This window comes from Desmodus rotundus, chromosome 3 (assembly GCF_022682495.2).
Source record: "Desmodus rotundus isolate HL8 chromosome 3, HLdesRot8A.1, whole genome shotgun sequence".
Classification (NCBI taxonomy): domain Eukaryota; kingdom Metazoa; phylum Chordata; class Mammalia; order Chiroptera; family Phyllostomidae; genus Desmodus; species Desmodus rotundus.
This window is the reverse complement of record NC_071389.1, coordinates 107284284-107297923: the sequence shown is the minus strand read 5'-3', so window position 1 is coordinate 107297923 and position 13640 is coordinate 107284284.

Here is a 13640-nt window from a genome sequence, read left to right as displayed (position 1 = left end):
CCATAACTACAGAGGACACACAAACAAACACCGCAGAGAGATGCACGAATGTTTTGTGCACACGCATGTGCTCACATGCGTGCACTGCCACCAACAACTGGGAGGATAACTGGTGCCTTTTGATTTTAACAAGTGAGCTCTTGAGAAGAGAAAAGGACTGCCTCAGTTACGCCGAGTAGTAATTCTATAGGCATCATCGGTGTAAACCCACTGGGCTCTTCTCAGTTAGGTGTACTCTCCTGTAATATTTGAAATGATCTCCCGGATGTCTAATTTTACACAAATCAAAGGGGCCTCCCTATTTAGGGACATAGTTTATTTAATGTAGTGAAGGCCTCCTTTCATCTATAGAGAAATAATGTGGAAAAGTCAACTGTTTATGTCCTTTCCCATTTGGGAAACAGGAAAAACAATTAGAAAACATACATAAAATTCCTTTTGCATAACTCATAGCACAATTCAGTGTAGTGCATCTACCACTGTCCAGTGTATGGTAGAAACTGCTTCACCTAAGAGGTGTAACCTTCGTGGTCACTCAAAGACCCTGGCTTTACATGCTGCAGCCTGGGGTCCATAGAATCACAAAGTGAGCTGGAAGGGCTCTAACAGATCTCTCTCATTTAATAGGAGGCAGGCCCCTATGGCCTGCAAAGGCTGTGACACTAATATGAGGTCCAGCAACACCTTTTATTAGATTAAATAGCTGGTTTACCTTTCCAGATCTACAGTCCATCTGTTCTCTCTTTGTTCTGCGGGGCTGGCCTGTATGGGCTACAACTCAAAGTGTGGTCTCCAGATCAGCAGCATCAGCATCCCCTGGGCACTTGTTAAAAGTGGAAATTCTCAGACCCACCTGGGCCTACTGAATCAGAAAGGTTAGGGTAGCGTCCAGCACTCTGTGTTTTACCAAGCCTCCAGGTAATGCTTGTGTTGTCCAAAGTAGTGAGATGCTGGGTAATGTCAGACGCATTCCTTAGCCAGTGGAGCATGCTGCAGGAGATCCCACACAGTGATTTGAGGGTATTTTTTTCTCAGATTCACCTGGGATTATCTAAGACCAGCTGCCTCCATGCACCAAAAGTCACCATACCTCTTAAGGCAGCCTCTGGGTGATATAATTCATTCTTTCCTGAGCCAGCAATCACTCCCACCCCTCACCCTATAGGTCTAGGGATAGTAACAGTCCCTTTTACTGGCTCCAAAATACTTTTCTATCCCTTGTGGTTCTCCTGTACCCCATCCACATCTTTGTGAAGGGTCCTTTTACTCAGCCTTCCTCTAATTAGCCTAATTTAGATGTGCCTCCTGGGATACTCACCTGATACACAAACAGATGGAGACCTGCTTGCCTAGGTGATGGGTAAGGAGCATTATGGGACTTTCTAACATGGGCTAAGAATCTACCTGCTCTACAATCCCATAAGCAGGAGTGACTTTGAGATAGTTCCAAATACCATATTTATAGCAAATAAGCATAAACTTTATTTATGCCAAACACAATCATGAAGTTTATTGTGTAATTTTCAAAACAAAATTTGCTTTTCCCCATTGATTTCCTATTTTGAATTTCTTCTTTTCATCATCTCCTTTCTCATTGTCATACAGCAAATTGCTATATTGTCATATAGCAAAAGATTTGGCTTGGGCTGGCTAGGAACTGATCTGCGGTTATTGGCTGACGCATCTCCCAAGCCCTTTGCTCACAGACTCTTCTTTTCAAGCCACCCTGCCTCTTCTTGTTTTTGTGGTAAAACACTCGTTATATAAAACTGATCATATTACAACCTTTTAAGTGTACAGTTCCGTAGCATTGAGTACATTCACACTGTTGTGCAACATCACCACCATCCATCCACATAACTCTTTTTATCTTGCAAAACTGAAATTCTTCCCCTGTTAAACACTAACTCTCCATCCCTGTCCCCTAGTCCCTGGCAATTACCATTATATTTTATGTATCTGTGCATCACCTACTCTAATTGTCTCATATAAATGAGATTATACAGTATTTGTGTTTTTGTGACTGCTTATTTCACTTAGCATAGTGTACACAAGGTTCATCCACTTTGTAGCATGTGCCAGGATTTCCTTCCTTTTTTAAGCTAAATAAAATTCCATTGTGTGGAGAGACCACACTTTGTTTATCTGTTCATTCATCAATGCACACAAGGGTTGCTTCTACCTTTCAACTACTGTGATAATGCTACTGTAAACAAGGATGTACAAATATCTGTTTGAGTCCTTGCTTTCAATTCTTTTGGGTATATATCCAGAAGTGAAATTGCTGGATCACATGGTAGTTATATATTTTTAATTTTTTTGAGGAATCTCCATATTGTTTTCCAAAATGACTGCACCAACTTACATTCCCACCAACAATGCACACATGTTCCAATTTCTCCACATCCTTACCAATACTTTCTGTTTTGTTTGTTTTTTTTAAATAATAGTAGCCAGCCTAATGGGGTGAGGTAGTATCTCATTGTGGTCTTTATGCTATATTCTTCCCTAGAATGCCCTCCCTATATGTCTATAAAATATCTTGCCCAGTTGAAATTAATCTCCTCTTCCTTGGTATTATGTGAACACTCTGTACTTTTATTTTAGCATCTATCATCCTTCCCCAACCCCATTATGCTCCTAGATGTTTTATCTGCCTGTCTCCTCCATTTAGATGGAGGTTGCATAAGAGCCAAAGCCTTGGATCATTCATTATTGTGTCCCTCATTGTGTTTAGCTTAAGACATTGCACTGTAGGCTCTAAAATCTTGAATGACTTGAAATGCTAGAGGTCATCTAGTTATTGGCACAACCAAAACCAGACCCAGGTTTCCTAACTCTGCTGCTAAGGGACACTGGAACTACATAAAACACATACATACATGACAACAAAAACATTGTGCTGTGTATAGAAATGAGATCTGGCTTCTTGACATTAACTACTGCCTCTCAATTTCTTACTTAACATGTTCACAATAAAAAAAAAAAAACCAACATTGTGCTGTCAGAGTTCATGCTGTGGTTCATGAAGACCAATGAGTGGATTTTTGGCAATGAGCGTGTCATGAACAAGGGAGCATCCCCAAAAGGAGTCACACACACACATTTGTGTCTTTCCATGATGCCTCCCAATAAGCCAATAGAGACATATGCAGGATACAAACAGAGAGGAGGAGCTTACACTATAGAAATGAGCAGAGTTGTGTGTCCAGTACAAAGTCCCAGTCACTGGTGGCGTCCACAGGTGGAGAGGCAGGTGTTGGTCTTAAGCCAGGCGGCTGCAGTCCAGTGGAGTAGAAGTCTAGCAGGGCTCCAAGCGAGACCCGTGGTGCAGCCAGGTTTGAATGTTGGGTGGTCAGAGCACTGAGTTCTTATAGCCCACAAGGGGTGGTGTTCCTATTCATATCAGTGTCTACATAGAGTCCTTACACATGTCCAGACTTGTGGTTTTGGATATTCTGGACCCCATCCTAATGCTGTTCCCATTATACACCATCACCTCAATCTTGCATAGCATTTGATATACTGCTGTGGTTGACAGTGACTCCAAACTGGATTGTCAAAGGTGTCCAAAAAGTCCACTCTGATCTTCTCTATACAGAGCTCTAATTGTGGCAGTACGTGCTGCACTAACCATTCTGCCTCTAGACCAGTTATGGGCAGTCTTGTCGTTTCCCCAGTCCAGCTTGTCCTGATGTGTTCTGTTTTCACCCTGATTTGTTTCAATGGACTCTCTCTCCTCTAAAGGGTTTATGCTCATGAATCCCTCTTTCCTGAGAAAGATGTCAGTTTTCTCACAGAAGATCCAGAAAGTGAGTTAAAGGACAGGAGGGATATCTAATCTGGTGTGGAACTCTTTTATGATGCTTTAAGGGACTGGCCTGGGCATCTTTCATGCCTTTGCTCATCATCTTCCAATCTGGGGGATGGATTCATTACTTTGCCTTCATGTCACCTTTTCACAGTTAGCCACAGGAGTCTCCTAGGGATTATGGCTCAGGCCCCTGATCAAGCAGCCAAAGTCCTGCTGACAAGACTGCCCTAAGTTTCAATGACCACTGAGATCTTCCAGAAAGTAGCGCTTCTTATCACTTCAGGAAAGAGGCTTCCCTCTGGGTACTATAGCACCAAGTGGGATGTAGTGAGGTCACAGGACAAACTCCACATCCTGCCTTGTTTCTTTGATTTCTTCCTTAGAAAAGCTCAAGAGGGAAGTAGCTAGAGATAGGAAAGCCCACATCACTCCTTTAAAGGTCTTGTTACCAGACAGACGCTGACCCTGAGCAAGTCTGCCTAGGGCCAGCTGTAGTGTGTGGGTTCTTGACTTTGTGTAGGAAAGATTTCACAATCTAGTCCAGGTGATTTTGAGGGTACGTTTATTAAAACTGGGGACAGTGAAACAAGGAAGGGCTTAGCATAGAAGAAACAACAGGAGAGCCTAGGCTGGGCTGCATTAGCTCACTGGAAAGTCAGAGAAAAGGGGGTTTTGGAACAGGTCAGGGGATTAGCCTGGGACTAGCTGCCAGCTGCCCATTGCCTTAGAATGTAGGAGATGCTTGCCTATGAAGAAAGAAGTGGAGGGAAACAGAGGGGAAAGGAAATGGGGAGGGCTGCTCCCCTGAGGGAGAGCATGTATTTCCTGGGTCCTTTGTCTTGAGGCTCTTCTCTCTTGCTGGCAGGAATCTTAGGGGAGGCCTCAGAGGAGGGTTTCAGCAGAATATTCATCAGTTCTCTGGGTGTGCCCTTTCAGGATCATCGTCTTCACTGATTGGTCAGTGGAAGGGCAGGGGGTCTTTAGTCATTGCAGTTGGTTCTGGCCATTGCTGCTTCTGGAGCTGAAATACAACTGAGGCCTAGATATTATCTACAGGGAAGAAAGGCCAGGGGAGGAGAGGTCACCCTGGGGGTGAGGTCCTTGTTTTCTCAATTTTGCCCCTTACCAGGCACTCAGGGCCTTCCCCCCACGGTGACCCTCTGCACCTGGCTGTAAATTGCTCAGCATTGTTTTCAACTATCTGTCTCAGTTTCCCTATTCCATTTGCCAAGGAGTTTTTCTAGCTTCTCACTATCCTGCCTCATTCTCAGGGGACTTGCCACTCTGAGCAGGGCTTGAGGTAGTCATTATAAGAAATTCCATGAAAACTTTGAATAGAATTATGCTTGTGTTAGGGGTCACATGGAGAAACCTAATGAACTTCCACTCAACCATTTCCTTCCTAATTAACACTGTAGGACCTGGACTGTGAGCCATATGTTAGCAACCAAAACATCTCCACTGTGTCCTTTACATCGTAAGTGAGTGAATCATTAGCTGTTGTTTTTGGAGGCATATCTTGATACCTAAGGTGGGTGCTCCTGTCCTCCCTGTCACCAGAATGCCTGTCTGTACTTGTCCCAGTGGGAACACCACACATCTCGTCTATGTCTTGGCAAGACAGAGCACGACAGGGTTTTTCCAGGACTGTGTTGCCATTTTTTATGAAAAACTCCTCGTGTTCCCTTGTTAGGCACAACTCCCTTTCATCACCAGGCTTGCTCCTAGTGAGTTATGCTGTCCTCAGTCGATTTCAAGTCTCATAGCTCATGGATTTCTTGTCAAAGACTTCCTTCTCACTGTAGTTGACTCTAGCACTCATTTCTGTAGGCTTGACACCAAATCCAGAAGAAAAACATGCAATAGTTACTATCATTTGGTTTGAAAATATACTGATCTGGGGTCAAATCTAACTCAAATCCCTTCATTCAGTTATTATACTATAATAACAAGATCATTCCACCATGACAAGATAGGACCTGGGACAGCAAGGCTTTTGTGGGACAAGATTTGAGAGCAAAGCCTTCAGAATCCTACTGCTTGGATTGACCACTTGTCTCTACCACTAACTGTGTGATCTTAGGTAAGTTATCTGACCTCTCAGAATGTCAATTTGCTCATCTGTAAAATAAAGATATCATCAAATTTCATAATAACCGTGGCAAGCTAAGCTATGTAAAACATTTAGTGCAGCATCAAACACATAGTACAATAAGTAGAGGATACTGGATTTATCTGGTGTGAAGTCACTGGTGACTTAAAGGGTGCAGCTTTAATAATGTGATATGGATAAAAGACATAATTTCCAGAGCCCTGCCCCATAGTCAGCTATGCTTACTGGAGCATCAAGCAAGACCCTTCAGATTTATTCTCAACCCTTTGCTCTTTTCTTGTATTTACCCATTTCCTATATTGTCCAGACCTGCCCTTGTCCAAAGGCTCAGTGTCTGCTTTCCTGTCTATCCCATTCAGGACCTGATGGGTAAAACCAGATAAATGGGAAAGCTGTTCCAAGATGTGAGTTCATTCAGTACCTTTAAGGCATGTGCCAGCCCCTGTGCTAAAAATTGGGTGGCACATCCTTGAGCCAGGCAGACATGATCTCTAACCTCATGGAGCTTCTAGCTTGGACTAGAGGGTGGCATAGTCACTCTGCTCTAGCCACGGCAGCTTCTAATTCTTCAATGTCCTGAATATGTCAAGCACATTCTTGCCTCAGGGCCTTTGCACTGACAACTTGTGCCACTTGGAATACGATGTCCCCAAATATCTTTATGCCCTGTCCCCCCAATTCCTTTGAGCAGATGATAAATCTTTCTCATTATCAGGATGCTTTTCCAGGCCACTTTATAAATCTAACATAGCCTCCATACTCTTAATCCTCTCTTCTGCTTTCCCTGATTCATTTTTCTTTATAGCACTTATGAATGTACATTACATAGCTGTGTCTCTATTTGTTAATTGTTCTTCTCTTTCCTTGAAATGTAAGCTCCAGAGGGCAAGAGATTTTGCCTAATTTATTCACTTTTGTGTCCCCAGTGCCTAAGGTAGTGCCAAAGACCTCATGAATGCTCAACATTGATGAGTAAATGAAAACAGATATTTATTTATGTATTTATTTATTAATTTTTATTGTTATTCAATTACATTTGTATGCCTTTTCTCCCCATCTCTCCAACCCACCTCCCTTCCCCACCTCCACCCTCCCCCTTGATTTTGTCCATGTGTCCTGTATAGTAGTTCCTGTAATCCCCTCTCCTCACTGTCCCCTCCCCACTCCCCCCTGGCCATTGTTAGATTGTTCTTAACTTCAATGTCTCTGGTTATATTTTGTTTGCTTTTTTCTTCTGTTGATTATGTTCCAGTTAAAGGTGAGATCATATGGTATCTGTCCCGAACCATCTGGCTTATTTCACTTAGCATAATGCTCTCCAGTTCCATCCATGCTGTTGCAAAGGGTATAAGCTCCTTCTTTCTTTCTGCTGCATAGAATTCCATTGAGTAAATATACCATAGTTTTTTGATCCACTCATTTGCTGATGGGCACTTAGGTTGCGCCCAGTACTTGGCTATTTTAAATTGTGCTGCTATGAACATTGGGGTGCACAGGTTCTTTTGGATTGGTGTTTCAGGGTTCTTAGGGTATAATCCCAGCAGCAGAATTGCTGGGTCAAAGGGCAGTTCCATTTTTAGTTTTCTGAGGAAATTCCATACTGTTTCCCACAGTGGCCTCACCAGTCTGCATTCCCACCAACAGTGCACTAGGGTTCCCTTTTCTCCGCATCCTCTCCAACATTTGTTTGTGGATTTGTTTATGCTGGCCACTCTGACTGGTGTGAGATGGTACCTCATTGTGGTTTTAATTTGCATCTCTCTGATGGCTAGTGATGCTGAGCATCTTTTCATATGTCTCTGGGCCCTCTGTATGTCTTCCTTGGAGAAGTGTCTGTTCAAGTCCTTTGCCCATTTTTTAATTGGATTGTTTGTCTTCCTGGAGTGCGGTCGTGTGAGTTCTTTATATATTTTGGAGATCGGGCCCTTGTCTGAGGTATCATTGGCAAATATGTTTTCCCATACTGTTGCTTCTCTTTTTATTTTAATGCTGTTGAAAACAGATATTTGAACATTTAATTACTGGCTAAGGAGCTAAGCATAAAATTAGGTATTATGAGAACCCTGATAAGGGTGCTTAACTCAGATGTGGGATCAAAGCAGGGTCAGGAAGGAAGAGAGAAGAAACTCATGTGCTAAGACCTGGGACAAAAGAGTGTGGTGCACTCAAGAGTCTGAAAGTCCTTCAGGTTGGTTGGGACATATTACAAAGGAACAGGAGATGAAGCTAGAGGGACTAGCTCATGCAGGGCTAGTGGGGCAAGCTTCCTAGTCCTGGCGTCCTCCCTTCTCACTGGGGTAAGTCAAGCAGCGACCTGAAGTGCTAGGATTAGAGTAGAAGCCACAGGTTGAGGGTGGAGTGGAGTGAAACAGGAAAAAACAGGAGAATAATTAGTAGTTTAATCTTTTATTAAACTAAATTAAGAAAGTCTATTTATTTATTTCTTCTTTAATATTTTTTAATTTGTTATTTGAATCTAGCAGGTATGTTCCAATGACCTACTATGTGCTAGTCACTATGTAGTCACAGGGTGATTGGTCCTGGAAGTAAGAATCAAGACGGAGGGCACCTACTTGCAGCAAGATAGCATGAGTCTTATGAGAAGCTGACTTAATCAAAGATGACAAGGTAGACCCCCCAAAAAAACCCAGAATTATCTTCTGGAGGGTGGGTCCCTTGTAGTACAGCTTCCCCTGCTAGTTAAGTATTCTAGGAACCCATCTGTATCAGTGTACTAGCTGGTGGTGTTGTGAGAAGCTGCGTTCAGCTTCAGTGAACTTTTTGAAGACTCCTCCAGTGTGTTTGCCCATTTCATGATGGGTGATTTACGAGCATACTGGCCCACACCACACTGAGTGTTCAGCAGTTTTTTGACCAAAAACACCATGACCCCTGTGTCCTACCCTCTGTATTCACCGGATCTTGCCCAGAGGGATTTCTTTTGTTTCCCCAGAGGAAAAAAGTCCTCAAAGGAAAATATTTTGCTGATGTGGAAAACATGAAACAAAAAATGGCAGAAGCACTAGGAGGCATCAAAATTGATGAGTTCAAAAACTGCTCTGAGCAGAGGAAAAAACATCTGAATAGGTGTACTGCATCAAATGGAGAGTACTTTGAAGGTGACTGGAGTTTAAACATGTAAAAATAAATACACAATTTTTATCAATAAATTCTGGAGTTTTTTGGGTTGCCCCTCTTATAGTGAGGGTTCTTGAAGGGCCATGAAAATGGTCAAGGTTGTGCTTCCTGACTTTGTTCCTGCTGCTCGTGACACTTACCTAGAAATGGTTCAGCAATGACCTACCAGAGACCCCTCCCTGGTGTCTTACTTTGGGGACATCCACTTCATTCTAAAACTTTGGCTCCTTTCTCACTAATCACTGCCCATTTCTCCTTCCTAGCACCTTCCTTCTGTCTCCACCTGCACCTGGCAGCCTTGGGTTGCCTTACCTGTCCCAGCCTACTTTTCAATGTCCCTCTCTGTTCCTTCTCCAGTTCACTTAGACAGTAGGTATAAATGTACCATCTCCACAGCTTGTGCCTCTATGTAGAATAGAGGGCTCCTCAAAATGAGGGGGCTCCCCTCCTGCGGAGTCAGATTCACGCAGTCAGTTAGCACACATCTATTGAGGGCCTACCATCTCTGACACGGCTCTAAACTCATCCTCCAGTTCCCACGGGCCTCACCTCATCCATTCTGGAGTTCTCAGTCAGGGGCCCTCATGTGAATGGTCCCCTCATTGGCCTGGCGCTGCTCTGGTGAAGGCACCTCTCAGGCTGCACCTGTGTCTGGAACATGCTTCCTCCCTCACATGGCACAAACGGCCCTTCCTGCCACGGAAACAACCTTTGAAGTCTTCTTTCCTTCCTAGGAACCTTTGCTGTAAGAAAGATTCTTTCCCTCCTGCTCCACCCTGTCTAAGTATGTTCCTCCCACAACCTGTTTCCGCCCATTCACCTGCCTGGTGGCCGACGTGGAGCGAGTTGTTTGCTATTTGCCCTTGGGTTCCTCCGCATACCTGTGGGCAGATTTATGACAAGCTTCCAGAGGTCAAGAACTATCTGTTTATTTGCACAGTTATTGTTACAAGGTTAATCTGTGACTATAGCATATGAGAAGACACATATCAACAGCCAGCACAGCACCTGCCCCAGAGAAGAGGCAATAGAAAGTAGTGATCAGTATTTAAGAATAGGTGTTTTAAACTCTGTATTTACTATTTTGGAGAAGTACTACTTGTCCAGAGGGCATAGGGCAAATCCTATCTTACAGCCATAGGCAGCCACCGTGGCCTGGTGTGTGTTCATCTTCCACAGGGTTAGTGAAGAGCTCATTAAGTGAGGCTTTCACTCTGGAGAACCAATTACTATAATCTGGCATCACTGTTACATGTGGACATGACTGTCTTTCTTTCCCTCCAGAGTCCAGACAATCTATGTCATCAATCAACTTCTCCATCGATTAATTCCAACCTGAAGTTGATTCCAAGTAACAAAAAGGATTGAATGCGTGGCCAATGTTATAAGGAACGATGCCTGGCCCGCAGGAGGCAGGGCCCTTGGCTGCCATGCTCCGAGCCTGAAACCAATTTCTCTGTAATGCAGTTGTTCACTATGATTGCTCACTAGTGAAAAAGCCTACAGAATTAATAATGTTTGATGTGATGATTATATTTTAGAGCATGTTTATAAAAAATAAATACATCAATGATAGTACACCAGCAGAAATGTATATATATAAAGGCAGTAAAAATAATTAGCAAATTATTTTCTTTCTTTTTTGTTTTCTAAATATTCTTTAATGTGCTTTTATAATAAAAATATATATGTGATAATTTTTAATATGCTTTACAATTTACAATACTTTATTTGATTTAAACTTACTTATCTAGCATTCACTCCACATGCATATTTAAATATTCATTATACTGCATTAAAAGAGGAAAGGTAATAAACTCTTCCATGAACACAAACACACTGAGCAAACGAAATCCACTCCATTGGTTATATGTTTATTTCTTGAAAGCACATGAAGGGTCCTATAAAGTGATGACTTTCTGCCTCGTCTGAATACTGGGATCACATGGGGATCTTTAGAAACATACTGATACTTAGGTCTGACTACCAAGATTCTGATGTAGTAGTAGGGCTGAGGTATGGTGTGGTCTGTGATTTTTACAAGACTTCCGAGTAATTCTAATGTGCATCCAAGGTTGAAAACCACCAATTTTCAACAGGAATGAACACCGTTGAACATTTATCAAAATAGAGCATCTAAGACAGTGTCTTTATCAACTACAACTAATCTTGTTCAAATCAAGAGGAAAATATAGTATTTTGGCAGTTCAATAATGAAAACTACACTAGAATTTAAATTGTGTATTAGAAATAACAATCCCCAAAACTTGGGCACGCCTGGCATTTTACATATGTCACTGGTAATCTTCATAAAACCTCTGAAAGATAATATTGTGGTGCCCATTTTAAAGGTGAAACTACTATCAGAAGTTATTTGCCCCAAAACACACAGCAGCAGTGGAGGGGTCTGGAGCCTTAAACACGTGTCTGCTGCTGAGGCCCTTCACTGTCTACTACGTCACTTCCAGCTGGGAATAAGAACAGCACACGGAGTGAGGTCTAACTGTTGTTAAACAGTCCTCATTGTGCATGCTTGGAAAAATGTCTGAGGACGTTCATCAAACTGGGATTGTATTTGTAAGTTGTGATTCATACAAGTCGACACAGAGGGTGGTGGCCTGGCCAAGGGGACAGTGTTCCCATGCTGCCTCTGACTTCACTTCCCCAAACCTTCGTTCCCTTTCCTGCCAACCATGGGTAGGAATAGTACTGGCCTCCAGGGTTTTGTGAGGATTCCCACTAAAGGCATATTACCTATAATCATTATCATCATAACAATCTCTGTTGTTCTTTACACTGAAATATCTTTGAATAATGATTTTATTTATTTATTTTAATAAAGAGGGGAAGGGAAGGAGAAAGAGAAGGAGAGAAATATGCCTCTCATATGTGCCCCAAACAAGGGCCCGAACCCACAACCCAGGCATGTGCCCTGAATGAAGGGGAATTGAAGTGGCAACATTTTGCTTTGTAGTATGATGCCCAACCAATTGAGCCATGCTGGTCAGGTCTGAAATATCTTTAAATTTATTCCCTATTTAAGCCTGGCAACCAACATATGGTAAGTCCCATTTTTGCAGATGGGGAACCAGGTTCAAATTGCAGGATACTTGAATGGCTGTTCAACACCACTTGGAAGGTTCCAAATTCCAAATCTTTCCTTGCACCAGCCCTGCTCCGACCCTGTGCTCCCTGGGGGCTCATGATGTCCCATGAAGTAACAGCGGACAAAAATTAGGTCATTTTTAAAGCTTGTTTTTTCTTTTAAGCATTAGGCACGTAAAAAAATCAAAATTAGTCAAAACAAAAACAGTGACCATATGTGTCCAGAGATATCTGTGGAGAAACTGAAGATAAACAAGCGGTCTTTCCTGTATATCCTAACAGCAGTTTGTCTCAATTCACTCTTTAAAAGCTGTGGGGTGCCCAGCCCCAGGTTTTATCAAATCTGGTTTCTAAAAGCCTCCTCCGTCCATCCCCTTGGTTCCACCACAAGCACACTGCAGGGGACCTGCAGCCCATCTTGTGGTTTCTCAATGTCAGGACAGGCCTCGGTCAAAAACAGCTACGTGTTTTTGTTTTTAGCATGAACAAGAGAACAAATAAGCGGTGCAGACTGCTTTGTCCTCAATGGAGTGGATGAGGGGGAAACTGCAAACTGCAGGACATGTTTTAAGTTAATAGGACCTGATATAATTATATGGGCACAATTATAAAGGTAAAAGGACCTGCTTTTAACATGTGTTGAAGCCCTTCAACTTCTCAAATAAAGAATGCAACATTTAACTGAACTGGTACTTCTGACATGTCAGAAAATAAAGAACACCCACTTCCCTGGAGGAAGTCGGCTGCACATTACAGGGAAAGGACAGACTGACCTCTCTGCAGGAAGCAGGGGATCCTTGGGCTCTCAACAGCTCTTTCATTTGAACACGTAGCTGTGGACGTGGGGCTGAGTCGGAGTTAATCAGCAGTCCTGTGCAGAAGAAAGTTCCCAAGCAGGATACCCAAGTGGAAGGAGAGGCTCACCAGAAGGCACGTACGGGCTGACCTCTCCTGCTGGGCCTCTGACGACAAGATGGGATATGGATCCAGATTAAAAATGGTACTGGTATTTAAGAAGGAAAAACAGGCACATTTGAGAAAACACACGTGCTCTCCCTCTCACGCACACTCAGGGGAAGGGGACATTCAGTGAAAAAGATCTCTGTCCCAATTGGAGCAAGATTAGAAAATGCTAGAACGTTAGCAAACAGCTGCATTTGGACACTTCAGTCATTTGGGACAACCATGAAATGAAGGGGTCCAGTCAGTCTTCTTTTAAAGGGAGAAAACAGATGAAAATTTCATGCACACGAGAGGTTTTTTATCAGAGAGTCTGTGAGTGTGTGTGAGAACAGGAGTGCCCACAATAAGAGTACTCATCACAGAAAGAGGTCAAGACCGAGCAAGTTCCAGGGATTAGAAAGAATGAAGCCAGAAGAGAATCAGGGGATATTAAAGGGTGGCCTAGGGAGGGGAAGGAGCACCAACTAACATTTAGGGAGCAGCTCCTGCAGACCAGGCCGTTTATTG